The sequence below is a fragment of the Pan paniscus genome, chromosome 19 (genome assembly GCF_029289425.2).
Source record: "Pan paniscus chromosome 19, NHGRI_mPanPan1-v2.0_pri, whole genome shotgun sequence".
Lineage (NCBI taxonomy): Eukaryota > Metazoa > Chordata > Mammalia > Primates > Hominidae > Pan > Pan paniscus.
In genome coordinates this window covers 75,603,763-75,630,670 of record NC_073268.2, presented here as the reverse complement: position 1 = coordinate 75,630,670, position 26,908 = coordinate 75,603,763, and the positions used below count along the sequence as shown (strand labels likewise).

Below are 26,908 nucleotides of genomic sequence, written 5' to 3'. Positions count from 1 at the left end.
GCGCCTTAGGACTTCAACATAAGAATTTGGGGAAGACACAATTCAACTCGTAACGGGGAAAAAGAGGAGAAAGTCTACCCTGTGACATCTATCCTGGTTCTTAAACATTGACCCTTCTTGAATTTCTCAACCCAGGGCTACCTTGTTATCAGAAAGCCTCTGATATTCTACGTTGTGCCTTTTGCCCTATGACATCTAGTCCTGGCCCTCTACCTGTCCACTTTGGCAATCTAATTCTATCTAGTTCCAGCCCTCACTGCTGGGCAGGCATTTCAGTATCCCTTTTCTGCCAGTATTTGTTCTGCCAGCCATAGGAGACTTCCTCCGAGTTGAGCACGTTCCTCTTAGAACTGGCCTTGCCTTCGGCTGGCACAGTGGCTCATGCCTGTAATCCTAGCACTTTGTGAGGCCGAGACGGGTGGATCACCTGAAGTCAGGAGTTTGAGACCAGCCTGGCCAACATGGCGAAACCCCGTCTGTACTAAAAATACAAAAATTAGCTGAACATGGTGGCGGGTGCCTATAATCCCAGCTACTCAGGAGGCTGAGGCAGGAGAATCGCTGGAACCCAGGAGGCGGAGGTTGGGGTGAGTCGAGATCGCGCCACTGCACTCCAGCCTGGGTGACAAAAAAAAAAAAAAAAAAAAAAAAAAACAAACACTGGCCTTGACTCACAGGGTGCAGCTAATCCAAGTCCTTGTTTGTTTAGCTCTGCCCCAACCTTTGCAGGTGGTGGGGCCAAACCCAGCTGCACCCTAAGGCAAGCCAGCAGGGTTTGAAGTGCAGGGTTTGAAGTGCATGGAAGTAGGGACAATAAGCAGGTATTTAGAGCCAGATGGGCAGGGTTCAGAGCTGGGTGGAAGCATGCTGCAGCATGGCACAGGGGCAGGGCTAGAGTGCAGCCTAGTGGATCTAAGGGTGTTTACTCTTGGCTTTATTTCTACTGCCACTTGTATGGATGATCCAGGCCCACAAGGCTGGACATGGCCATACGAAGGTCTGCAGATGAGTCTTGCCCAGAGTAAAGCAGGAACAGTCTGGGGGTGGTTAGAAGCATAAACTTTGCTCACTAAGCCTCAATTTCTGCATCCATAAAATAAGACCTTTAACAAAACTCATCTGATGGGATTTTTGTGAGGATTAAATGAGTAATGAATATATAGCCCTTTTTTTCTTTTTTAAAAATTTGTTTCATTTATTTATTTTTTGGAGATGAGGTCTCACTCTGTCGCCCAGGCTGGAGTGCAGTGGCACCATCTTGGCTCACTACAACCTCTGGGCTCAAGTAATTCTCCCACAGCCTCCCAAGTAGCTGGGATTATAGGCATGTGCCACCATGCCTGACTAATGTTTATTTGTTTGTTTGTTTTTGTAGAAATGGAATTTCGCCATGTTGCCCAGGCTGGTCTTGAACGCTGGGACTCAATCCACATGCCTCTGCTTCCCAAAGTGCTGGAATTACAGGTGTGAGCTATCCTGCCCAGCCAATATATGGCCTTAACTCAGGGCCTGGTACAAAGTAAGCATTCAAAGCTGGGTGTAGTGGCTCATGCCTGTAGTCCCAGTTACTCAGGAGGCTCGCTTGAGCCCAGGAGTTTGAGGATACAGAAAGCTATGATTGCACCACTGCACTCCAACCTGGATGACAGAGCAAGACTCTGTCTCCAAAAACCAAAGTAAGTGTTCAGCACATGTTAGCCATGGTGATCATCATGACCACTTATAGCATTTTACTGCCTCCGCAGAGTTTCATGATATTGGCTATCAGGTAGTTTCTGGGTATGACAGACTAAAACAGCTGCTCCTTTCTTATTGAAATAATGTACCCACACAAAATTAAACAGCCTCTCAGGAAAATGATGGCACTTCTTTGAGATCTTTTTCTTTCTTTTTTCTTTTTTTTTTTTTTTTTTGAGACAGTTTAGCTCTTGTTGCCCAGGCTAGAGTGCAACGGCACAATCTTGGCTCACCACAACTTCCACCTCCCCGGTTCAAGCCATTCTCCTACCTCAACCTCCTGAGTAGCTGGGATTACAGGCATGCGCCACCACCTGGTTAATTTTGTATTTTTAGTAGAGACGGAGTTTCTCCATGTTGGTCAGCCTGGTCTCGAACTCCCGACCTCAGGTGATCCGCCTGCGTCCGCCTCCCAAAGTGCTGGGATTACAGGCGTGAGCCACCACGCCCGGCTTCTTTGGGATATTTCTTAGTGTTATTGGATTATGACCATTGTTCCAGGATAGGAGCTATCAATGTGCAATCTACCTTAATTTTTTTTTTTTTTTTGAGACAGTGTCTCACTCTGTCACCCAGGCTGGAGCACAGTGGCACGATCTTGGTTCACTGCAACCCCTGCCTCCCAGGTTTAAACGATTCTCCTGCCTTAGGCTCCTGAGTAGCTGGGATTACAGGTGCTCACCACCACGCCCAGCTAATTTTTGTATTTTTAGTAGAGATGGGGTTTCTTTCTTTTCTTTTTTTCTTTTTTTGTTTTTTTGAGAGGGAGTTTCACTTTGTCACCCAGGCTGGAGTGCAGAGGCACAATCTTGGTTCACTGCAACCTCCACCTCCCATGTTCAAGCAAGTCTTCTGCCTCAGCCTCCCGAGTAGCTGGGACTACAGGCATGCGCCACCATGCCCAGCTACATTTTGTATTTTTAGTAGAGACGGGGTTTCACCATATTGGCCAGGCTGGTCTCGAACTCCTGACCTCGTGATCTGCCGATCTCCGCCTCCCAACGTGCTGAGATTACAGACGTGAGCCACCATGCCTGGCCTACCTTAATACTTGAAGCAGCTTCCTGCCACATGTAGGTATCTTTTCATTCCTCCCCAGGGAGGGGATGGATTTTGTGGATTTCTGATTTTTTTTTTTCTTTTGAGACAGAGTTTCACTCTTGTCACCCAGGCTGGAGTGCAATGGCATGATCTCGGCTCACTGCAACCTCCGCCTCCTGAGTTCAAACAATTCTCCTGCCTCAGCCTCCCAAGTAGCTGGGATTACAGGTGCACGCCACCACAGCCAGCTAATTTTTTTTTTTTTTTTTTTTTTTTTTAAGTAGAGATGGGGTTTCACGATGTTGGCTGGTCTGGTCTTAAACTCCTGACCTCAGGTGATCCACCCGCCTCAGCCTCCCAAAGTGCTGGAATTACAGGTGTGTGCCACCATGACCAGCTTTTTTTTTTTTTTTTTTTTTTTTTTTTTGACACAGGGTCTTGCTCTGTCTTCCAGGCTGGAATGCACTGGTGCAATCTTGGCTCACTGCAACCTCCGCATCCCAGGCTCAAGTGATCCACACACCTCAGACTCCCTAGTAGCTGGGACCACAAGCATGCACCACTATGCCCAGCTAATTTTTGTATTTTTGGGTTTCGCCATATTGCCTAGCCTGATCTTGAACTCCTGGACTCAAACAATCCTTTTTCTCAGCCTCCCAAAGTGCTGGGATTACAGGCTTGAGCTACCGTGACCAGCCAGTTCCCGAGATTTTAACACTGGGCTAGAACTAGGTCCTCTGAGTGCTAACAATTATCCTTCACACTTCCAAAATTAGCTCAAAAATGCCCACGCTCTTAAGAACAGGGTCAGGAGCACCTGATCATTTTGAAGAGATAATTTCCTCAGATGAGAAGCCACATAAGTAGTCATTATGTGCATCCCCTCCTGCCTCGTCTTAGAAGCCAAGTATAATTTAATGTATTTTAGGAACTAAAGTTCAAAATGTGAATTTCCCGTGTAGAAAAAGAAAATCTGTCAGAAAGCACTTAGGAAAAGGCATGGCAGTCAGATCAAATAGTGTTCAAAGATCTGTCCTTGGCCCTCTTTTCTGATTTTCCTTGACAATGTCATTCAAACTCGAGCTTGTGATAGAGGATCACTCCCCTGCCTGTGGCAGCAGCCTCGCCCCATCTCTGGAGAGCTGGGTTCCAAGTCTCTACTGCCTACTCGAGACTCATCTATAACACTGTGAAATCAACATATCTCAGAGGGAAGAGACCATGTCTCTGCTCTTCCAGCCAACCCTACCTCCTTATGTCTTGCCTGTGACCCCTACTTGCATTCATGTTACTACCATCCTATTGGTCATCTAGGCTTGAAACCACTAAGTCCGTGATTTTTAACTTTTTTTTTTTCTTGAGACACAGTCTGGCTCCATCACCCAGGCTGGAGTGCAGTGGTGCAATCTCAGCTCACTGCAACCTCTGCCTCCCGGGCTGAAGCCATCCTCCCATCTCATCCTCCCATCTCAGCCTTCCAAGTAGCTGGGACTACAAGCACAATGCTACCACACCTGGCTAATTTTTATATTTTTTGTAGAGATGGGGTTTCACCATATTGCCCAGGCTGGCCTTGAACTTGTGAACTCAAACAATCCACTCGCCTCAGCCTCCCAAAATGCTGGGATTACAGGCTCCAGTCACCACACCCGGCCTTCCTTAGCCTTTGTTGAAATCTCAGACACCTTTGAGGTTGGATGGGAGGTATGAACTCTCCCCAGGAAAAGAAGCATTCACACAAATATTTGCTCAAAATTTCAGGAGGTCTTTAGGCCCCCCTAGCTAAGTGATCTTGATTACTTTTTTATTTCCTAATAATACCTGCTCAAAAACCTTCAGTGGTTTTTGAGTGGCTCCCCACTATCCATAAAATATGTCCGTGTTTCTTAACTTAGAGCAGACCATGATCTGACTGCAGCTTCTCTTTCTAAAATAAATGGGTTAGGTTGGGCGCTGTGGCTCACGCCTGTAATCCCATCACTTTGGGAGGCTGAGGTGAGTGGATCATTTGAGATCAGAAGTTCGAGCCCAGTCCTGCCAACACGGTGAAACCCTGTCTCTACTAAAAATACAAAAATGTGTCGGGTGTGGTGGTGCATGCCTGTAATCCCAGCTACTGGGGAGGCTGAGGGAGGAGAATCGCTTGAACCCAGGAGGCAGAGGTTACAGTGAGCCAAGATCGCACCACTGCACTCCAGCCTGGGTAACAGAACGAAACTATCTCAAAAATTAAAACAAAGCAAAACAAAATAAAACAAAACAAAACATAAAATAAAATAAAATAAAATAAAATAAAATAGTTAACGTGCAAAACCCAGTAATGGCACCAGGTGAACTGTGGAAGTGTTAGCTATTACTGCTGTTGTGTCCTGTGTTTCAGCTCACCTAATGTCTCACTTGTCCCTTTACCTTTGCATGTCCTGTGTTCGCTCCCTCTGTGTCTTTTTATTCTCTCCTTGCCAATCATGTGTCCCTAAGTCCCCAAGCCTTCTCAGATCAGTTTCCCTAACTTAAGCCCCCATCCTATAGGAAACTCGATCTCTTCTTCAATATTTCTGAACCCACCCAGGGCTATTTCACCTTCTCCGGAAGTAAGCATTCAGTATATATTAGCTGAATGGTAAGTGGTCATCATGACCATCATAGCTAACCTGTGCCCAATGCTTACTTCTGGGGCTTACCTCCTCCTGCTCTGAATACCTGTCCTGGCTTTTTCTCCAGAGACTCTGGCTGTTGCACAGCTTTGGGAACCCCCCACTCCTTGTCACCACAAACATGGACACAGCCTCCCCCTCCATCTCCCCCACTAACTAACCCGGCAGCCAGAGCCATCTTTTTAAAATGTCATGAATCAGCTCGTCACTCGTCTAATCAGAACCTTTTAATAGCTTCCCGTCATACATAGAATAAAATCCAAATCCCTTCTTTAGCAGCAAACTGTATATCTTCTTGTACCTAGGGAAAGATTTAGGTTTTGTGGGTCCTGGAACTTACACAATTTCGTAAAGAGGGAGGAGCCTCTTTACGAAAAAAAATATAAAATCACAAATATTGTTACTTTTATTTTTATTCATTTTTAATTAATTTTTTTTTTTGAGACAGAGTCTAACTCTGTTGCCCAGGCTGGAGTGCAGTGGCACGATCTCAGCTCATTGCAACCTCTGCCTCCCAGGCTCAAGCGATTCTTCTGCCTCAGCCTCCCAAGTAGCTGGGATTACAGGTACACACCACCATACCCAGCTAATTTTTATATTTTTAGTAGAGACAGGGTTTTGCTATTTGGTCAGGCTGGTCTCGAACTCCTGACCTCAGGTGATCCACCCGCCTCAGCCTCCCAAAGTGCTGAGATTATAGGTGTGAGCCACTGCGCCCGGCCTAAACACAAATAAAACACTAAATTGAAAATGAATATTTAGCTGGGCACAGTGGCTCACGCCTGTAATCCTGGCACTTGGAGAGGCTGAGGTGGGAAAATTGCTTAAGCCTAGGAGTTCGAGACCAGCCTGGGCAATGCAGGGAGACCCTGTCTCAAATAAAAAGCAAATAAATTAGTTGAGTATAGTAGTATGTCCCTGTAGTCCCAGCAACTGGGGAGGCTGAGGCAGGGGGATCCCTTGAGCTTGGGAGATCCAGGCTGCAGTGAGCTATGATTGTGCCACTGCATCCCAGCCTGGGCAACAGAGCTAGACCCTGTCTCAAAAAAAAAAAAAAAGAAAAGAAAGAAAATGAATATTTGTTTAGAATCCAAGAAGAAACCACAATAAATTTCAAATTTTCAAAAACTTGCAAAAAAATCACCAAGTTTAGGAAAATAACCATAATTACATATTTATTACTATATTATATATTTATTACTACATATATATGTATGTAATTTTTTAAAATGAAACAGGGTCTCACTCTGATGCCCAGGCTGGTCTTGTACTCCTGGGCTCAAGCAATCCTCCCACCTCAGCCTACCAAAGTGATGGGATTACAGGTGTGAGCCACTGCACACAGCCCAAAATATATTTTTTATGAATTAACTTATTAGCACAACTAGAATACTTTTTGCTACATTTTTTCACTAGTCTTTGTCTCTTCATATGACAATTTAAAATATCTTTTTTTTTTTTTCATAGCTTACTGCAACCTCAAATTCCTGGGCTCAAGTGATCCTCCTGTCTCAGCCTCTTGAGTAGCTGGGACTACAGGTGTGTGCCACCACACCCAGCTAGTTTATTTCATTTTATTTTTAGTAGAGACGAGGTCTCACTAGGTTACCCAAGCTGGTCTCAAACTTCTGGGCTCAAGCAATCCTCCCGCCTCGGCCTCCCAAGGTGCTGGGATGGCAGGCATGAGTCACCATGCCCAGCCTAAATATCATTTTTAATTTCATTTTCTAAGGAAAGGGTAGAAAGATAATTCTCTGTCCTCCAGCATGGTTGCTTGAAATTTGTTTGTTTGTTTGTTTGTTTTTTGAGACGGAGTTTCACTCTTGTTGCCCAGGCTGGAGTACAATGACGCAATCTTGGCTCACTGCAACCTCCGCCTCCCAGGTTCAAGCTATTCTCCTGCCTCAGCCTCCCGAGTAGCTGGGATAACAGGCATGAGCCACCATGCCCGGCTAATTTTGTATTTTTAGTAGAGATGGGGTTTCTCCATGTTGGTCAGGCTGGTCTCGAACTTCCTGACCTCAAGTGATCTGCCTGCCTCAGCCTCCCAAAGTGTTGGGATGACAGGCGTGAGCCACCGCACCCGGCCGAAATTTGTTTTTTATGATATTTTAAAAGAGTGTCTTTCAACTACATGATTCATTATTATGTAAAATTTTAGGACTGTTGTTAAAAACCTCTATCAATTTTCTATCCCAAATGAGCTGTAAGATTTTAGGGCATTTCATGTTTTCTTGTTAATCTTAAGTATTCTTTGATTTGACAATAACCATTATGAGTTTGTTGTTGAAGTCCTTGTTTTAGTAGTGAATCCTCAGCGTTATGTGACTTTTACTGATGTCAATATTTTGTGTTAAATCAGCAAGAACTCAAAATCTTTTTCTTAGGGGTTCCTATCTTTCCCTTATCTTCATTAATGGTATTATCCAGCAAGCTAGAAGCTTATTTATTACCTCTATTCAAGTGTTGTCTCTTCCTCTTAACACTAGTACTTTCTGTAGAATCTGAAATTTTTGTTGTTAATTCTTTTCTTGATGTTGGAGTATGTACTAATCATATATCTTCATCACTTTTGTTTTAATCACATATCTTCATCACTTTTGTTTTATATTCTACTGATTTTTTTCGCCCTGTCTTATTTTTTGTTTTTTTGTTTGTTTTTTGAGATGGAGTCTCACTCTGTCTCTCAGGCTGGAGTACCGTGGCACGATCTCAGCTCACTGCAACCTCCGCCTCCTGGGTTCAAGTGATTCTCCTCCCTCAGCCTCCCAAGTAGCTGGGATTACAGGCACACAGTACCACACCTGGCTAATTTTTGTATTTTTAGTAGAGATGCGGTTTCATCATGTCGGCCAGGCTGGTTTCAAGCTCCTGACCTCGGGATCTGCCCGCCTTGGCCTCCCAGAGTGATGGGATTACAGGCGTGAGCCACTGTGCCCAGCCCTCACCCTGTCTTACGGTGCTGATAGTCTATTAATTTTTAATCTGAAATTTTTACAGTTTCTTAATAAATAAATGTAAAAATTTCAACACAAGGTACCCTTCATATTCAAGTCAGGAGTCTGTGGCTTCTAGCTTTTTGGTTGACATGTTACAAAATGTCATTTCATTTGCTTCATGGGTAAAAATCAACCTCGCATTCCAGTGCATGTTCCCAGCCTCCCCCATGGCATGCTGCAGCCACCTGGCCATTGGGTTCTTTGAACAAGCCAAGCTTGTTCCAGCCTTGGGGCCTTTGTACTGTTCAAGATCTTTCCCTAGAATGCTCTTTCCTCCAGATCTTTACTTACCTAGCTGCTGATTACCATTCAGACCTCAAATGGTAAAAGTTCTGGGATTACAGGTGTGAGCCACTTCTTCAGAGAGGCCTTTCCTGGCCATCCCGGTCTTAAGTAGCCACCAGTGCTATTATATCAACCTACTTGAAAGCTTTACAATGCAATTATTGCTATCTATCATCTGTTTATCTTTCTGTTTCCCTCACTAGAATGTAAGCCCATGAAAACAGAAACTTGATCAGTCTTGTTTTTTTTTTTTTTTTCTGAAATGGAGTCTCGCTCTGTCACCTAGGCTGGAGTGCAGTGGAACAATCTCAGCTCACTGCAACCTCTGTCTCCTGGGTTCAAGCGACTCTCCTACCTCAGCCTCCCGAGTAGCTGGGATTACAGGTGCACACCACCACGTCCAGCTAATTTTTGTATTTGTGGTAGAGACGGGGTTTCACCATGTTGGCCAGGCTGGTCTCAAATTCCTGACCTCAAGTGATCTGCCCCCCTCGGCCCCCCAAAGTGCTGGGATTACAGGTGTGAGTTGCTGCGCCCAGCCTATTTTAGATAACGGAAGTGTTTAATAGGTACCGCCATTGCTGAAGTCGGTTGGCTCCTGCCATGGGGAATTTAGTAACTGGCCTGCTCTTCTTGACCCACAACATGTTGCCCTTTGCTAACTTCTCTTTTTCATAGAATTTCATTGCCTCCTTCCTCCTTTGAGTTCTAAGCCTCCTGAACTTCTGTTCTGAGGCCTGCCCAAAGGACACAAATATCATTTGACATTGCAACAACATCTCTGTCTCAAGAAAGACACAGATTTATTGGCTTCTCCAGAGGAATTCAGCTTCCTCTGGACTTCTACTTTCCCTCTCTTCCCTAGGGCTTGCGTTTCATAACCAAAAGACCCATCCATGATTTCTCCTAAAACAAGAGGAATTCTGTAGCATTCCTCATAATGTGAAAACTGTTGCCATCAAAAAATTTTTTAAATACAGGTAGTAATTTTCCCTTCCTTTGACACTTATTTCTTCACATCCGATTTTTTCCTCCACTCTCTCTAGTCCCAAGTATGAGGACTACCTTTTCCACAAGGCCTTTCCCAACTTTCCAAGTCAAAAATAAATCTTTTCTTGAACTTCAGTTGTACTTTTTCTGTATGTGCCTTATACTTACTGCTTTCCATATTGTTTCTTTATATACATATCTTATCTCCCCTGTAACATTTGAAACTCCTTAAGATCTGTGTTTGGTTGATAGGGCACAGTGCCTTGAAAACAGTGGATGCTGGCTTTAGGGTTAATCGTGACCATCTAGAAGATCTCAAGGATACCCCCGGATACCCCCAAATAGTGCTAGGATCTTCTCAGCTGACACAGTTTCCACTTCCTGGAGAAATGAAACTGGGATGATCTTGGAAAACACTTTCACTTGTAAGTGGGCCAAGTGATTTGAATCTCCTCACCATTTACTTAGTGTTAAAAGATACCCTTCAGAACTGGGAGCCAGCTTTGGAGAAGGTCTGCTAGTGAACAGGTGTTTTTTAATTTATTTTTATTTGTGTGTGTGTGAGACAGGGTCTCACTCTGTTGCCCAGGCTGGAGTGCAGTGGCATAATCATGGCTTACTGCAGCCTCGACCTCCCTGGGCTCAAGGGATCCACCAATCTCAGCCTCCTGAGTAGCTGGGATTACAGGTTCCCACAACCATGCCCAGCTAATTTTTGTATTTTTAGTAGAGACAGGGTTTCACCATGTTGCTCAGGCTGGTCTCGAACTCGTGACCTCAAGCAATTCACCTGCCTCTGCCTTGCAAAGTGTTGGGATTACAGGCATGAACCACCAAGCCTGGCCTGTATTTTTTTAAATGACATTAAAATTTATTAACAAAGGGGATTCACTTCATTTTTGTACTAGAATGGGAACTTAAGAAAATGGATATAGGATGGGAATATCATTAAATACTAAGCAAAATAACCCTGGAAAGTAGAATATCTATATAGATTACTGGAACAGGAGTTGAAGAGAAGAAACCCAGTATTTGCTCAGATAGAGATATGCAGAGTAAATAATAATGAGGAGGAAGAGGAAAAGAAGTATTTATTGAGTTATTTGTATGTGCTGGGTACTACAGGTACATTATCTCATTAATCCAGCAAGCGTTAAGAGACTGAATGTTTGTGTTTCCCCAAAATTCATATGTTGAACTCTAAACCCCCAGTGTGATGGTGTTAGGAGGTAGGGCCTTTCGGAGGTGATTAGGTGATAAGGGTAAAGCCATCATGAATGAGATTAGTGCCCTTAGCAAAGAGACCCAGAGATCTCTCCAGCCCTCTTTCTGCCACACGAGGGAGGATACAAGCAGAGGTCAGCAGGCTGCAACCCAGAAGAGGGCCCTGCCCAGAGCCTGACCCTGCTGGCACCCTGATCTCAGACTTCTCGCCTCCAGAACTGTGAGAAATAACACTGTTGCTTCTAAGCCACTTAGTCTATGGTAGTTTCTATAGCAGCCTGAACCAAGACAGGTAGGAAATATTCATTATACAGGTCACTAGATAGAGATGACTCAGAATGTAAGTCATGGAGCTGAGATTCAAACCCAGTCCTGTCTATTTCCAGGGCACAAGTTCTCAAGTGCTCAGTGGGCAAACCCTGTTAGAAAGGAGTGGGCTCCCAGAAACTAAAGACGCCAGGACAGGTCAAGGCCCCTCTCCCTAGCACTGCTGCCAGCAGTGCAGGCATCCCAATCCCCCTGCTCAGCCTCCCCAAAGAGCAAAGCTCGCTGCATGCCTAGGGGAGTGGGGGCAGAGAGAGGTGTCACCACCAAGGCTGAGAGGGAAGAAAGGGACCTTACTGTGTTCACAGTGTTAGGTGATGTTGGCTGGAATTGTTTGCCTTCGCCTCTAGCTGGAAAAATGGAATTTGCAGGCAGAGGTATTGTAGGATCTGCAGCTGTGTGCCAGGAACAGCACTATTGAGTCATGATGACACGAAACAGCCCAGTTTTACAGAATGTTTTAGGTTCTGTTTTTTTTTTTCTTTTCTTTTTATTATTTTTTTTGAGACAGAGTTTCACTCTTGTCATTCAGGCTGGAGTGCAGTGGTGCGATCTCGGCTCACTGCAACCTCTGCCTCCCGGGTTCAAGCAATTCTCCTGCCTCAGCCACCCGAGTAGCCGGGATTACAGGTGCCTGCCACCATGCCCAGCTAATTTTTGTATGTTTAGTAGAGACGGGGTTTCACCACATTGGCCAGGCTGATCTCGAACTCCTGACTTCAGGTGATCCACCCACCTCGGCCTCCCAAAGTGCTGGGATTACAGGCATGAGCCACCGTGCCTGGCCTAGGTTCTGTTTCTGTTGTGACATTCTCACTAAGAGCCAGACACTGTGCTAAGAGTGATACGGGCATTATCTCACGTAATGTTTACAACAGCCCTTGTGACACCAGGGTTGTATTAACTGATAAACAACTAAACTTTGGAGAGATTAAGGAATTGTCCCCCAGGTCTTGCCGCTAGAAAAGTTCATTTAGCAGGGAGTGGTGGCTCATGCCTATAGTCCTAGCTACTCTGGAGGCTGAGGAGGATGATCTTTTGAGCCCAGGAATTTGAGTACATCTTAGGCAACATAGTGACACCCTGTCTCTTAAAAAAAGAAAAAAAAAGGCCAGGCACAGTGGCTCACACGCCTGTAATCCCAGCACTTTGGGAGGCCGAGGCGGGTGGATCACGAGGTCAGGAGATCGAGACCATCCTGGCTAACACGGTGAAACCCCGTCTCTACTAAAAAAGTACAAAAAAATTAGCCAGGCGTGGTGGCGGGCGCCTGTAGTCCCCGCTACTCGGGAGGCTGAGGCAGGAGAACGGCGTCAACCCAGGAGGCAGAGTTTGCAGTGAACCAAGATGGCACCACTGCACTCCAGCCTGGGCGACAGAGCGAGACTCTGTCTCCAAAAAAAAAAAAAGAAAGAAAAAAATGTAGCAAGTGGAACCCAGGTCTATTAGCAATTTTATTGCTCTCTCTGCTAACTCCTCATGAAGTTGTAGCTCACCATAATCTCTGTCAAAATGCTCATGTGATCCAGCTTAGAAATATCCAGCCATTGAGGCTGGGTGCGGTGGCTCATACCTGTAATCCCAGCACTTTGGGAGGCTGAGCTGGGTGGATCACTTGAGGTTAGGTGTTCGAGACCAACCTAGCCAAAATGGTGAAACCCCGTCTCTACTAAAATACAAAAATTAGCCAGGCGTGGTGGTGTGCGTCTGTAGTCCCAGCTACTTGGGAGGCTGAGGTATGAGAATCGCTTGAACCCGGGAGGCAGAGGTTGCAGTGAGCCAAAATTGTGCCACTGCACTCCAGTCTGGGCAACAGAGGAAGACTCTGTCTCCAAAAAAGAAAAGAAAAGAAAAGAAATATCCAGCACAGCCTGGGCACAGTAGCTCACATCTATAATCCCAGCACTTCGGGAGGCCAAGGCAGGAGGATCACTTGAGGCTAGGAGTTCAAGACCAACCTGGGCAACATAGCAAGACCCCCGTCTCTACAAAATTAAAACATTAGCTAGGCATGGTGGGGTGTGCCTGTAGTCCTAGCTACTATGGAGGCTGAAGTGGGAGGATAGCTTAAGCCCAGGAGGTTGAGGCTGCAATGAGCCACCACTGTGTCACTGTACTCCAGACTTGGTGACACAGTGAGACCCAGTCTAAAAAAAAAGAAAAAGAAAATCCCAGCTACAGTCTTTGTACCAGCAGTACCTAACAAAGTGTTTTCTACATAGAAACTGAATTGAAGGTTGGGCAACTGAGCGAGACCCTGTCTCAAAAAAATAAAATAAACAACTTTTTGGTAGCTTAAATAGTATGAAAAAAAGGAAACAGGCAGTCAGGGTGTGGTGGCTCATGCCTGTAATCCCAACACTTTGGGAAGCCGAGGCGGGTGGATCACCTGAGGTCAGGAGTTTGAGACCAGCCTGGCCAACATGGTGAAACCCCGTCTCTACTAAAAATACAAAAATTAGCCAGGCGTGGTGGCAGGCGCCTATAATCCCAGCTACTCGGGAAGCTGAGGCAGGAGAATTGCTTGAACCTGGGAGGCAGAGTTTGCAGTGAGTCGAGATCGCGCCATCGCACTCCAGCCCGGAGAACAAGAGCGAGACTTCGTCTCAAAAAAAAAAAAAAAAAAAAAAGAAAGAAACTGAATTGAATTAAAAGATGCTGACAGATCTCTTTAATTATAGATGTCAATGTGATCTTTCACAAGCACACTTAAAAATTCACACCGTGGAAAAGAACTAAAGTCCCATCCTAATTCATCAGAGCCTTCTGTTTCCTGTAACAAAGAAGAACTCACAAGATCAGGATTCCAAGGTGATGCGTTTTTCTCTGACTAAAAGTACAAATGAGTCAGATGCTGTAATTGCTGCTGGAGATAGTAGTTAGGTAGGCACGTCTAGCTTCGTGAACAGCTTCCTCCTCAATGCTTCCCCTGCAGTGATGGGAAGAGTCTCAGCTGCCTGCTTTGGCTCCCCCTGTATCCCAGCAGCTAACAGTCCCTGGCAGGTAGGAAGCTCTAGGTAAATCGGTGTGTAAGGTCATTGGGCTGTTCTTAGGGTACTGGGACTGGGAAAAGTAATTCATGTTTATTGAGCACCCACCGCGCATCAGTACTAAGCTAAGTGATGGGGGTACAAAGGTGACTTCAGGACAGCTACACCATTTGCAGTGCCCAGTGCAGAATGATGAGGGGCACCTACATTTTATTCAGATATCGTAGTATTAAAAATTTCAAGACAGTGACAGCAGGGCATTGAACAAAGTGTGGGGTCCTTCTGATCATAGGGTCTTGTGAGACTGCACAGCTTACATGATCGGAAAGTTGGCCATGTGTGAAATACATATATATATATTTTTTTTAATTTTATTTTTTTTAGAGATGGGGTTTTGCTATGTTGCCCAGATTGGTCTCAAACTCATGGCCTCAAGCAATCCTCCCTCCTTGGCCTCTCAAAATGCTGGTATTATAGATGTGAGCCACAGTGCCTGGCCTATTCGTGATTTTTATTATTACTATTATTTTTAGGGACTGGGTCTCACTCTGTCACCCAGGCTGGAGTGCAGTGACATGATCATAGCTCACTGCAGTCTCTAACTTCTGGGATCAAGCGATCCTCCCACCTCAGCCTCCCAAGTAGCTGGGACTATAGGCATGCATCACCACACTGGGCTATCCCTGGATGAATTAGAAAGTTTCTGTCATCCCAGGGGTCTCAGTTCAGTGGACAAGACAGACAAAGACATACACAATGATAATTTGGTGTGATAACTATGTGTGTTTCAGGGGAGGAGAGCAAAGACTCATTTAGACCTCACACAGACATTATAATCATTTTTTAATCTAAAATATTTTTTATCTATTTCTTGTTTAACAGATTTATTGAAACATAATTTGCCTACCATACCATTCTATTCTTTCGTTTAAAGTGTACCATTCAATTGTTTTTAGTCTATTCACAGAGTTGTGCAACCAGTACCACGATACATTTTAGAGCATTTTATCACTCCCAAAAGCAACCCCATACCCATTAGCAGTCACATCCATTTTCCTCCATTTCTCCCAATCCCTGGAAACCACTAATCTACTTTCTGTCTCCATGGATTTGCCTGTTCTGGACATTTCACATAAATGGAATGATACAATATGCTTTTATGACTGTCTTCTTTTGCTTAGCATAATATTTTCAAGGTTCATCCATGTCGTAGCATCAGTATTCTATTTCTTTTTGTTGCCAAATAATATTCTACTGCACGGATATACTGCATTTTATGTGTCCATTCACCAGCTGATGAATATTTGGGTCTTTTCCACTTTTTGGCTATTAAAAATAATGCTGCAGCCAGGCACAATGGCTCATGTCTGTAATCCCAGCACTTTGGGAGGCTGAAACAGGAGGATTGCTTGAGTCCAAGAGTTTGAGACCAGCCAAAGCAACATAGTGAGACCCCATCTCTATAAAAAATAATTAGTTGGGCTTGGGGCCAGGTGCGGTGGCTTGCGCCTGTAATTCCAGCACTTTGGGAGGCCAAGGCGGGCAGATTACCTGAGGTTAGGGGTTCAAGACCAGCCTCACCAACATGGTAAAACCCCATCTCTACTAAAAATACAAATATTAGCCTGGTGTGGTGGTGCACACCTAGAGTCCCAGCTACTCGGGAGTCTGAGGCAGGAGAATCGCTTGAACCTGGGAGGTGGGGGTTGCAGTGAGCCGAGATTGTGCCACTGCACTCCAGCCTGGGCAACAGAGTGAGACTCTGTCTCAAAAAAAAAAATTTAGTTGGACTCAGTGATGTGAGCCTGTATTCTCAGCTACTTGGGAGGCTGAGGTGGGAGGATTGCTTAAACCCAGGAGGTCAGTCAAGACTACAGTAAGCCACGATTGCACCACTGCACTCCGGCCTAGATGACAGAGCAAGACATTGTCTCAAATAAATAATAATAATGCTGCTATGAATATCCATGTCAAGTTTTTGTGTGGGCATGTTTTCATTTCTTTTTCAGGTATATATCTAGAAGTGGAAGTGCTGGGTTATATGGTACGTTAGTCCGTTTGTATTGCTATAAAGGAATACCTGTGGCTGGGTAATTATAAAGAAAAAGGGTTTATTTTGGCTCATGGTCCTGCAGGCTGTACAGGAAGCATGGTGCCGAAGCTGGTGGGGGCCTCAGGGAGCTTATGATCATGGCGGGGTGAAGGAGGAGCAGGTACATCACACAGTGAAAGAAGGAGTAAGGGCTGGAGAGGTGCCACGGTCCCCCAAACAACCAGATCTTGAGTCAACTCATAGAGTGAGAACTCGCTCATTACTGTGAAAACAACACCAAGCCATTCATGAAGGATACGACCCCATGACCCAAACACCTCCAGTTAAGGAGGGCCTTCCAATCACCTCCCAACATTGGAGGCCACATTTCAACGTGAGATTCAGAGAGGACAAAACATCCAAACCATACCATATGGTAACTCCATGTTATGGTATTTTTTAAAATAAGAACTTCATTGAGATAGAATTCACATAAAATATACCCTCTTGAAATGTACAATTCAGTGGTTTTTAGTATATTTACAAAATTGTGCAACCATTATCATCTAATTCTAGATCATTTTCCTCACCCACCCCCCACCAAAAAAAATCTCCACATCCCTGAGGCAGTCAACTCCCATTCCCCACTTCCCGCAGGACCTGGCAATCACTCATCTATTTTCTGTCTCTATGGATTTGCCTATTCTAGACATTTCAGAGAAATGGAGTCATAGAATACATGACCTTTTGGCCAGGCGTGGTGGCTCTCGCCTGTAATCCCAGCACTTTGGGAGGCCAAGGCTGGTGGATTACCTGAGGTCAGGAGTTCGAGACCAGCCTGGCCAACATGGCAAAACCCTGTCTCTACTAAAAATACAAAAATTAGCAGGGAGTGGTGGCACATGCCTGTAGTCCCAGCTACTCAGGAGGCTGAGGCAGGAGAATCGCTTCAACCCAGGAGGCAGAGGTTGCAGTGAGCCGAGATTGTGCCATTGTACTCCAGCCTGGGTGACAGAGTGAGACTCAGTCTCAAAAAATAATAATAACAATTAAAAAAAATAATATGTGATCTTTTGTGTCTAGCTTCTTTCACTTAGCATAATATTTCCAAGATTCATCCATGTTGGAGCATATATATATATGTGTATGTATAATGTCCTTTTTATAGATGAGGAAATCAGGACTCTTGGAAGCTAAATGATTTACTGAAAGTCACACAAGTGGCAAGTGGCAGTATTAAGGTGACCAACCCATCCCAGTTCACCCAGGACTATCCCAATTTTAACACTGAAAGTCCCATGTCGTGGGAAACCCCTTAGTCCTGGGCAAACCAGGACACCTGGTCACCCTAGTTGGGATTCAGTAAAAGGTGAAAGAGAACCAGTGTATTCCTAGTTAGGATTCAGAATTGGTGTGCCTGAAATGCACACCAGTTGTGAATACTAACTAGGAATACTTGAAATGGCTTTGTGTGATTAAAAGGTGCAGTATTCTTCAGGTGAAACCAAACCAGCATATCCTAGAATAACAGAAAATTTGGACATTATCTCAATATTCCCTAAATCAATCTCTATGCTTCCTTCATTTATTTATCTAAGTCTCCACTTTAGTATTTCCCAAATTGTCCCCTAACTCCTACTCAACTGTTGTTTCCCACAATTTATTTACTTATTATGTTTAGTGTCTCTGTCTGTCTCTCCCCCCCGGAATATAAGCTTCACAGGACCAGAGATCTCTGTTTTGTTCATTCAAGTATCCTAATTGCCTAAAATCTTGTCTGGCTTGTAGTAGGCCAGATCAAATAATCTTTACTGAATAATGCCTATGTGATACCTACAGCTTGTGTCAGAATGTCTAGCTAGTACATCTTAATATCTACCAGAAGAATAACAGTTACAATAAAATTCCGAGGCATAGTATGAAGTTTCTATTTTGGGAAAGTTTTACACTTCCAAACAAGCTGGAATAATAGTTCAATAAACATCCTAAACCTTTTACATAGATTTACCAATCATTAACATTTCACCACATTTTCTGCTACACACACACAGAACACTTTTTTTTTTTTTTTGAGTCTCGCTCTGTCACCTGGGCTGGAGTGCAGTGGCGTGATCTTGGCTCACTGCAACCTCTGCCTCCCAGGTTCAAGCGATTCTCCTGCCTCAGCCTCCCGAGTAGCTGGGATTACAGGATCCCACCACCATGCCTGGCTAATTTTTTGTATTTTTAGTAGAGACAGGGTTTCACTATGTTGGCCAGGCTGGTCTCGAACGCCTGACCTCGTGATCCGCCAGCCTTGGCCTCCCAAAGTGCTGGGATTCCAGGCATGAGCCACCGTGCCCGGCCAGCACACTTTTTTAAAGGTAGTATGCAGCTGTCGTGACACCTCACCCCTAAATATCTCATTACAGATCTCCTAGGAAAAGGTCATTCTAGTATATAACCACAATAACACTCACTACAATCAGAAGAAGAAAATTAACATCAATTCAAGAAGACAATTTAATATACTATCTCCAATGATCTTAAAAATGTCTTATCGAGCAGGCTTTCCCCCTCCCATCCAGGATCTACTCAAGGTTTACATATGGTATCTGGTTATCTCCTTGGTCTCTCTTAGTCTCAGAAAATCCCCACCTTTTGGTGTTTTCCATGACATTGAACTTTTTTAGAATCCAGGCCAGTTATCTTGCAGATTTTTTCCAGATTCTGAATTTCCTTGATTGTTCCCTTATGTTTATTTTCAGGTTAAACAATTCCAGCAGAATTCTATATATGGGTGTTGTGTATCTCTTAGTGCATTATAACAGGAGGCCATCCATTGTTTTACTATTAGTGATGCCAAGTTTGATTGCTTGGTTAAGAGGGTATTTACCAGATCTCTCCATGGTAAAGATACATTTTCCCTTTGAATTTATTAATTTTTTATTTTGAGGCGGAGTCTCACTCTATTGCCCAGGCTGGAGTGCTGGAGTGCAGTGGCACGATCTCAGCTTACTGCAACCTCCACCTCCCGGGTTCAAGCAATTCTCCTGCCTCAGCCTCCCAAGTAGCTGGGATTACAGGCGTGTGCCACCACAGCTGGCTAAGTTTTGTATTTTTAGTAGAGACAGGGTTTCACCATGTTAGCAAGGCTGGTCTGGAACTCCTGACTTCAGGTGATCCGCCCACCTCAGCCTCGCAAAGTGTTGGGATTACAGGCATGAGCCACCGCACCTGGCCTGAATTTATTAATTGATCTGTAGGGTGCAACTCTGGAACCATGTAATTATCCTATTCCCCAACATCCTTTCACTCAATGATAAAATCATTGATGATAGCCAAACTGAATCAATTATTACACTGGCAGTGACAAACTCAAATTCTATCATTTGTCTACATTTATTAGCTGGCATGCTTCTCAATCACTGTGAATTCATAAGGCTTTTACATTTCATTTAACATGTTATAATCCATTATTTTTTGATGTACAAAATACATCAAATTGTCCTAAATTTGGCAAGTGGGAGCTCTGATGTTTGAAAGATCTTTACGATCATCTAACGTATATGTCACAAAACATGATGAGTTTGGAGGACATAAAACTCTAAAATGTAGCCAGGCGCGGTGGCTCACACCTGTAATTTCAGCACTTTGGTAGGCCGAGGCGGGCGGATCACATGAGGTCAGGAGTTCAAGACCAGCCTGGGCAACATGGTGAAACCCCACCTCTACTAAAAATACAAAAATTACCCTGGTATGGTGGCGGGCACCTGTAATCCCAGCTATCTGAGAGGCTGAGGAAGGAGAATCGCTTGAACTCGGGAGGTGGAGGTTGCAGTGAACCAAGATTGTGCCACTGCACTCCAGCCTGGGCAATAGAGCAAGACTCTATCTCAAAAAAATTTAAAAACTCTAAAATGTAGACTATAGTCATATATATATATATAATTTATTTTCATTTTCATTTATTTATTTATTTTTTTGAGACAGGGTCTTGCTCTGTCCCCCAGGCTGGAGTGCAGTGGCACCATCTTGGCTCACTGCAGCTTCCATCTCCTGGACTCAAGCGATCCTCCCACCTCAGCCTCCCAAATAGCAGGGACTACAGGCACATGCCACCATCCCAGGCTAATTTTGTATTTTTTGTGGAGACAGGGTTTCACCATATTGCGCAGGCTGGTCTTGAACTCCTGGGCTCAGGCAATCTTCTAGCCTTGACCTCCCAAAGTGCTGGGATTACAGGTGTGAGTCACCATGCCCGGCCCTATTTATATATTTTTAAACACATTTTGGATAGTATGTTGGCATAAAATGTTTGCTACCTAAAACAAGTTCAAAAAAATCTGTTGACAATCGCTTTGATTTTCTTAGCTGTATTACAGAACATTTTCTTTGAACTTGATGTTGATGTATTGTAATAAGACTTCTTCCTAAGAAACTCAATGGATTTTGATCTTTATATGTTATTTGAGTTTGTAACAAGATTTTAAATAATGTTAACTTCAACTTTTTAAAGTGGCACAGGAAGAGGGGGAGTTAATACAACTGCATTGCATGCCAGATCGCTGTTGCGTTTTCATTTCCTGAGCAATGTTGATGGACTGTGAAAATAGGAGGAAACTCTAAATAGCCCCAAATAGAAAGGCTTAGGGTTAGGTTGCAGGTAATAGAAAGCCAGATAATAATGGTTTTACTCCATGGGGACTGTATTTTTTCTCATGTAATAAGAAACCCAAAGGTATTCCACTCAGGGCTAGTGATGCTGCTCAATGATATCATTAAAGCTTCCTCTTTCTCTCCACTCCACCATCCTTAGTTTGTTGTTTTTGTCCTTGCAGTCACAAAATGGTTGCCGAACCTCTAAGCTATTGCATCTGTGTTCTAGGTCAGGAAGAAGAGGGAAGGGTCATGAGGCCAAATGGAAGCATCCCTATTAAGAAATTTTTGCTGGGCACGGTGGCTCACGCTTGTAATCCCAGCACTTTGGGAGGCTGAGACGGGCGGATCACGAGGTCAGGAGATCAAGACCATCCTGGCTAACACGGTGAAACCCCGTCTCTACTAAAAAATACAAAAAATTAGCCAGGCATGGTGGCGGGCGCCTGTAGTCCCAGCTACCTGGGAGGCTGAGGCAGGAAGATCGCTGGAACCCAGGAGGTGGAGGTTGCGGTCAGCCAAGATCCCACCATTGTGCTCCAGCCTGGGTGACAGAGCAAGACTCTGTCTCCAAAATAAATAAATGAATGAATGAATGAATAAATAAATAAATAAATAAAATGATATACTGCTTCATTTGCTCTCTTTAGAACATATTTTTGAAAGTTCCAGGTAGGAAGTTCTAGGACTCTGGAAACAATCAAGTGTACTCAGCTTCATGTTGCCTCTTCACTACAGTTTCTTTTCTTTTCTCTTTTTTTTTTTTGAGACGGAGTCTCTGTGATCCAGGCTGGAGTGCAGTGGCACAATCTTAGCTCACTGCAGCCTCCATGTCTCAGGTTCAAGCAATGCTCCTGCCTCAGCCTCCTGAGTAGCTGGGACTACAGGTGCATGCCACCATGCCCAGCTTTTTTTTTTTTTTTTTTTTTTCCAGTAGAGACGGGGTTTCACCATGTTGACCAGTCTGGTCTCGAACACCTGATCTTTGGTGATCAGCCCTCCTTGGCCTCCCAAAGTGCTGGGATTACAGGCATGAATCACCGTGCCTGGCCGCTTTTCTTTTTTTTTTTTTTTTCTTTTGAGACAGGGTCTTGCTCTGCCACCCAGGCTGGAGTGCAGTGGCACAATCTTGGCTCACTGCAACCTCTGCCTCCTAGACTCAAGCGATCCTCCCACCTGAGCCTCCTGAGTAGCTGGGACTACAGGTGAGAGCCACACAACAGATTCAAGTCCAACCAAAACACAGAGGAATCGAACCACTCCACTGAAGTAACTATTTTAGTCAAAAATATGATGTTTTTGGCCAGCCATGGTGGCCCACACCTGTAAACCCACCACTATGGGAGTCTGAGGCAGAAGGATCAATTGAGCCCAGAAGTTTGAGACCAGCCTGGGCAACACGGCGAAACCCTGTCTCTACAAAAAATACAAAATTAGCCAGACGTGGTGATGCATGCCTATAGTCCCAGCTACTTGGGAGCCTGAGGGGAGAATCGCTTGAGTCCAGGAGGTTGAGGCTGCAGTGAGCCATGATGGAGCCACTGCATTCCAGCCTGGGTGACGAGTGAGACCCTGTATCAAAAAAAAAAAAAAAAATCAGTGTTGTCACCCAAAATATAACTTAAAAACCATAGCAATATTACTCTAATTCCTTGTCTTAGTAGGCAAAATATAAACATGTAAATATTTAAAAATAAAACTGTTGCATTAGGCTGCAAGCTCTCTTAAATCTTCTACATCTGAGATTGGCAAACTATGGCTTACAGGCCAAATTTGGACTGCTGCCTGTTGTAAATAAAGTTTTATTAGAACGCAGCCATATCCATTAGTTTATGTATTGGCTAAGACTGCTTTGTGACTACAAAGGCAGATCTGAGTAGTTGTGATGGAGACTGAATGGACCTCAAAGCCTAAAATACTTACTATTTGGGCTGGGCATCATAGCTCATACCTGTAATCTCAGCACTTTCGGAGGCCAAGGCAAGTGGATCACCCGAGGTCAGGAGTTCAAGACCAGCCTGGCCAACATGGTGAAACCCCGTCTCTACTAAAAAGACAAAAATTAGCTGGGCGTGGTGGCGGGCACCTGTAATCCCAGCTATTCAGAAGGCTGAGGCAGGAGAATCGCTTGAACCCAGAAGGTGGAGGTTGCAGGGAGCTGAGAACGTACCACTATACTCCAGCTGGGGAGACAGACTGGGACTGTGTCTCAAAAAACAAAGAAAAAAGAAATAAAGTAAATACAATCTGACACTTTTTATAGAAAAAGTTTTATTTATCTTTTTAAATTTTTATTTTTTTATTTTTATTTTATTTTATTTTATGTATTTTTTTTTTGAGACAGTCTCACTCTGTTGCCCAGGCTGGAGTGCAGTGGCACAATCTCAGCTCACTGCAACCTCCGCCTCCCGGGTTCAAGTAGTTCTCCCTGCCTCAGCCTCCCAAGTAGCTGGGATTACAGGGGCCCACCACCATGCCCAGCTAATCACCTGACCTCAGGTGATTCACCTGCCTTAGCCTCCCAACGTGCTGGGATTACAGGCGTGAGCCACGGCACCCAGCCTATTTATTTATTTATTTTTAAGACAGGGTCTTGCTCTGTCATCCAGGCTAGAGTGCAATGGCACCATCATGGCTCACTGCAGCCTTGACCTCCTGGGCTCAAGTAGTCTTCCTGCCTCAGCCTCCCAAGTGGCTGGAACTACAGGCATGCACCACCACATCCAGCTAATTTTTAAAATTTTTTGTAAGATGAAGATGAAGAGATGAAGTCTTCCTGAGTTGCCCAGGCTCTTCTCGAACTCCTGGGCTCAAACAATCCTCCCGCCTCAGCCTCCTAAACTGCTGGGATTACAGGTGTGAGCCACGGCACCCAGCCTATTTATCTTTACTTTGCATATATTAGGTTCTCAATAAATGTTTCATGATTTATTGAAAGAATATATCGGAGCTTTCCAGTTGGACATGAAAAATTAACAAACTAGCTCTTTATATAAATTTCTAGGCACAATAGTCAATTTTAACAAATCGTAACACAAAGCATTTTGCAGTTCCCCAATTTACCTGGTATTTGCTTGTTGCCTTGTCATTTGTTATTCAGAAGAAGACCACATGCCTTGAAAAAATCATATTAGTGCTTTAGCGTTCCAGATTGCAAAATGCTCTGTATTCATGTTTTCAAAGAGTTGGCCTTTGAGCTAAATATGTCTCATTGATATGTTTTATTTGGCTCACAGAGTACTGTTGTTTGTTTTTAAGCAACATTAGCCGCCAACATTTAAAAATAAGGTGACTTCACATAATAATCCAAGTTTCCAGCTTCTCCTGAAAATGTGAAAGATCTAGCAATGTGGGTACACGGTTTGGTTAGGCCCATAATCACCTGGGACTGGTTGTTTCTGCTTCCTTAGATGGAGTGAGTACTCTCCTGTTTACCACAGTCCCCACCACTCCCAACAGCCTTACCTCTGGCTGCCTCCATCCAAGTACGATATCTGCGTGGCCTTTCTATAGACATTTGTATTTCGGATCCTTAGTCTAGGGGAGTATCATTTGCTACAAAGGCCCTTGAACTGCAACAGTAGCTGAAAACCATACATTTGCTTCATTTTCCAGGCTTGAAAACAGATTCGTGCATCTAAAGACAAAACAGGAAAGAATGACAATGCTATTAAGATGATGACTTCCATTCCAGCTAAAAGGCAACTTCATCCTCCCACCCCCTCTTTCCTTTTTCAAACAAGCCAGAGGACTTCACCCTCTTTCCTTTCCGCTATTCAGCTCCTTCCACCCACTCCATCTCCTGGTGTTGTTTACCTCAAACCCTGGGGTGCTGTCTCTCCCCAGTTCCCTGCTTCCTTGCTGACCTTAAAAACAACCTTGGTCATTTTTGTTTTTAGAGTTTTACTGCTAATCGCTGCAGCGAAACAGACAGGAAATAACAATACGGAGGACATTATAAAGTTTAGAAGACCTTGTAGTTCTTAGTCATAGTCCCCGATTCCCTTAAAGCGGTGGCACCTGGAAGTGCATTATTTTTAGTCTCTCCTGTTAGACCCTCAGAGCCGGGGGATGGAGAACAGAAAGGAAGAGTCTACCCTGCCTTGATAGAAGAGGAACCACTAGGTGGCAGCACAGGGCGTGTCTTTTCAGGTCTTTCTACAACAGGCAGGCGGATGTGAGGCACCAAATTTTCTAGGAAGGGATAACTTAGTACCATATCAGGGCAAGCATTTGGGCTGAGACCAGTGAGAGAATACAAGTCAGCCAAGAGACTCCAGTCACATTGTGCTGTCAAGTAGCCAGCGGTGGAATTCTTGTCTCTTTGCCTTTCTCCCAAGTTGGCTGTTAGTTAACCTGTTAGGGCTGCTAGGAATCTTCCAGCCCAATACCTTCATTTTACAGATAAGTAAACCAAGGCCCTGAGAGACTTGACTCTCCTTTATTTATTTATTTATTTTTTTGAGACAGGGTTTTGCTCTGTTACCCAGGCTGGGGTGCAGTGGGGCAATCATAGCTCACTGCAGCCTTGAACTCCCAAGCCCAAGCACCTCAGCCTCCTAAGTAGCTGGGACTACAGGTATGCACCACCAGGTCTGGCTAATTTTTTACTCTTTTTGTAGAGATGGGGAGGGGGGTGGTCTTGCCATGTTGCTCAGGCTGGTCTCAAACTCTTGGCCTCAAGAGATCTTCCCAGCTCAGCCTCCGAGGTGTTAGAATTACAGGTGTGAGCGATGGCATCTGGCCTTGACTTTCCTCTTGCTGGTGTCATGCTAGGAGTCCAGCCAAGTGTCTTTCTGGTTTCATTAGTGCCAGCTTATCCTTCTGGTCTGTCCCTCCCAGTTAAAAAGCATTTATTGGCTAGGATCATGCCTGTAATTCCAACACTTCGGGAGGCTGAGGTGGGAGGATCACTTGAGCCCAGGTGTTTGAGACAAGCCTGGGTAACATAGGGACACCCTGTCTCTCTTTAAAAAGAAAATAGAAAAACGTTTATTGAAGTCTATTTAGTATGGTTAAAGGCTAATTTTCCTAGCTTCAGAGGTGAAACTAAGAGAGAATTCTTTGCCTCTGATGAAGTGGGACTTTCCACAGGAAACAGAGACTTACCAGGCACAGGAAAATAAAAGCTTTATGTCTGCTTCCAGCTACCTAACCCACCTGGGGGAAAAGCGAAGACCCCTCGTCCAGAAGGGGGTGTTACAGCTGTCAGCACTCTATGTGGGCTAGACTGTTTTCCCTTTTTATGGGATCAGCTGGTATAATTGTGGCACTTATCAAGAGAATCCTAGGATTGCAGGGCTAGGCCATGCATACCCAAAATAACTCACCAATCTTCTCAAATTACATTAGTAAAACTATTTGTATTCCTAGATTTAAACACAAATTCAAACAACTGCACTATAACAAAAGCATGTCCTCAGGCTTCAGTTAATTTAGGGGGCAGTCTAGTGATCAAAGAGGAAAAGCCTTATTGCAAGGTAGAATTTGCTTGAAGGGCTTGGGCCTCAGAAGGGAATTTTCCTAGAATACTACCAAAAGTCTTGCTTGTTTATGTTGAAGCACTATTCTGGGAATTACAAAGCCTTGCCACTCAAAAGTGTGGTCCTCCAACCAATAGCCACACTTAGGTTGGCAATGCAGAATCTAGCCAGGCATGGTGATAGACGCCTATAGTCTCAGCTCCTTTGAGAAGCTGAGGTGGGAGGGTTGCTCGAGCCCAGGAGTTTGAGATTGCAGTGAGCTGTGACTGCACCACTGCACTCCAGCCTGGGCAACAGAGCAAAACTCCATTTAGAAAAAAAAAGGAAAGAAAGAAAGCGAAGGAAGGAAGGAAAGAAAAGGAAGAAAGAAAGAGAGAGAAGAAACAAAGACAAAGAAATGCAGGATCTCAGGCCCAACCCATTCCTACTAAATCAGCTCTGCATTTTAGTAAGAAGCATTTAGCATTAATAAACATTTAACAGGTAACATTAATAAGCATATAATATGTAA

At 44.3% G+C, this 26,908-nt stretch overlaps 2 long non-coding RNA genes across 5 annotated transcripts in view; one reads left to right on the top strand and one right to left on the bottom strand.

The window, feature by feature from the left end:
• Nucleotides 1–26,908, top strand: part of LOC117976567 (uncharacterized) — a 99,042-nt gene that overhangs the window by 62,225 nt on the left and 9,909 nt on the right. The window contains exon 5 of one of the 4 annotated variants that reach the window (XR_008621701.2): nt 13,936–14,065. The exons of the other annotated variants lie outside the window; for them this stretch is intronic. This is a non-coding gene — a long non-coding RNA (uncharacterized LOC117976567). The remainder of the gene's footprint in view (nt 1–13,935; nt 14,066–26,908) is intronic. 4 annotated transcript variants of the gene reach the window in all.
• LOC134729524 (uncharacterized) lies at nt 1,186–25,793 on the bottom strand. The gene is made up of 2 exons (XR_010110692.1): nt 24,888–25,793; nt 1,186–24,551 (listed from the first exon to the last, which is right to left on the bottom strand). It is a non-coding gene; the product is annotated as an uncharacterized LOC134729524 (long non-coding RNA).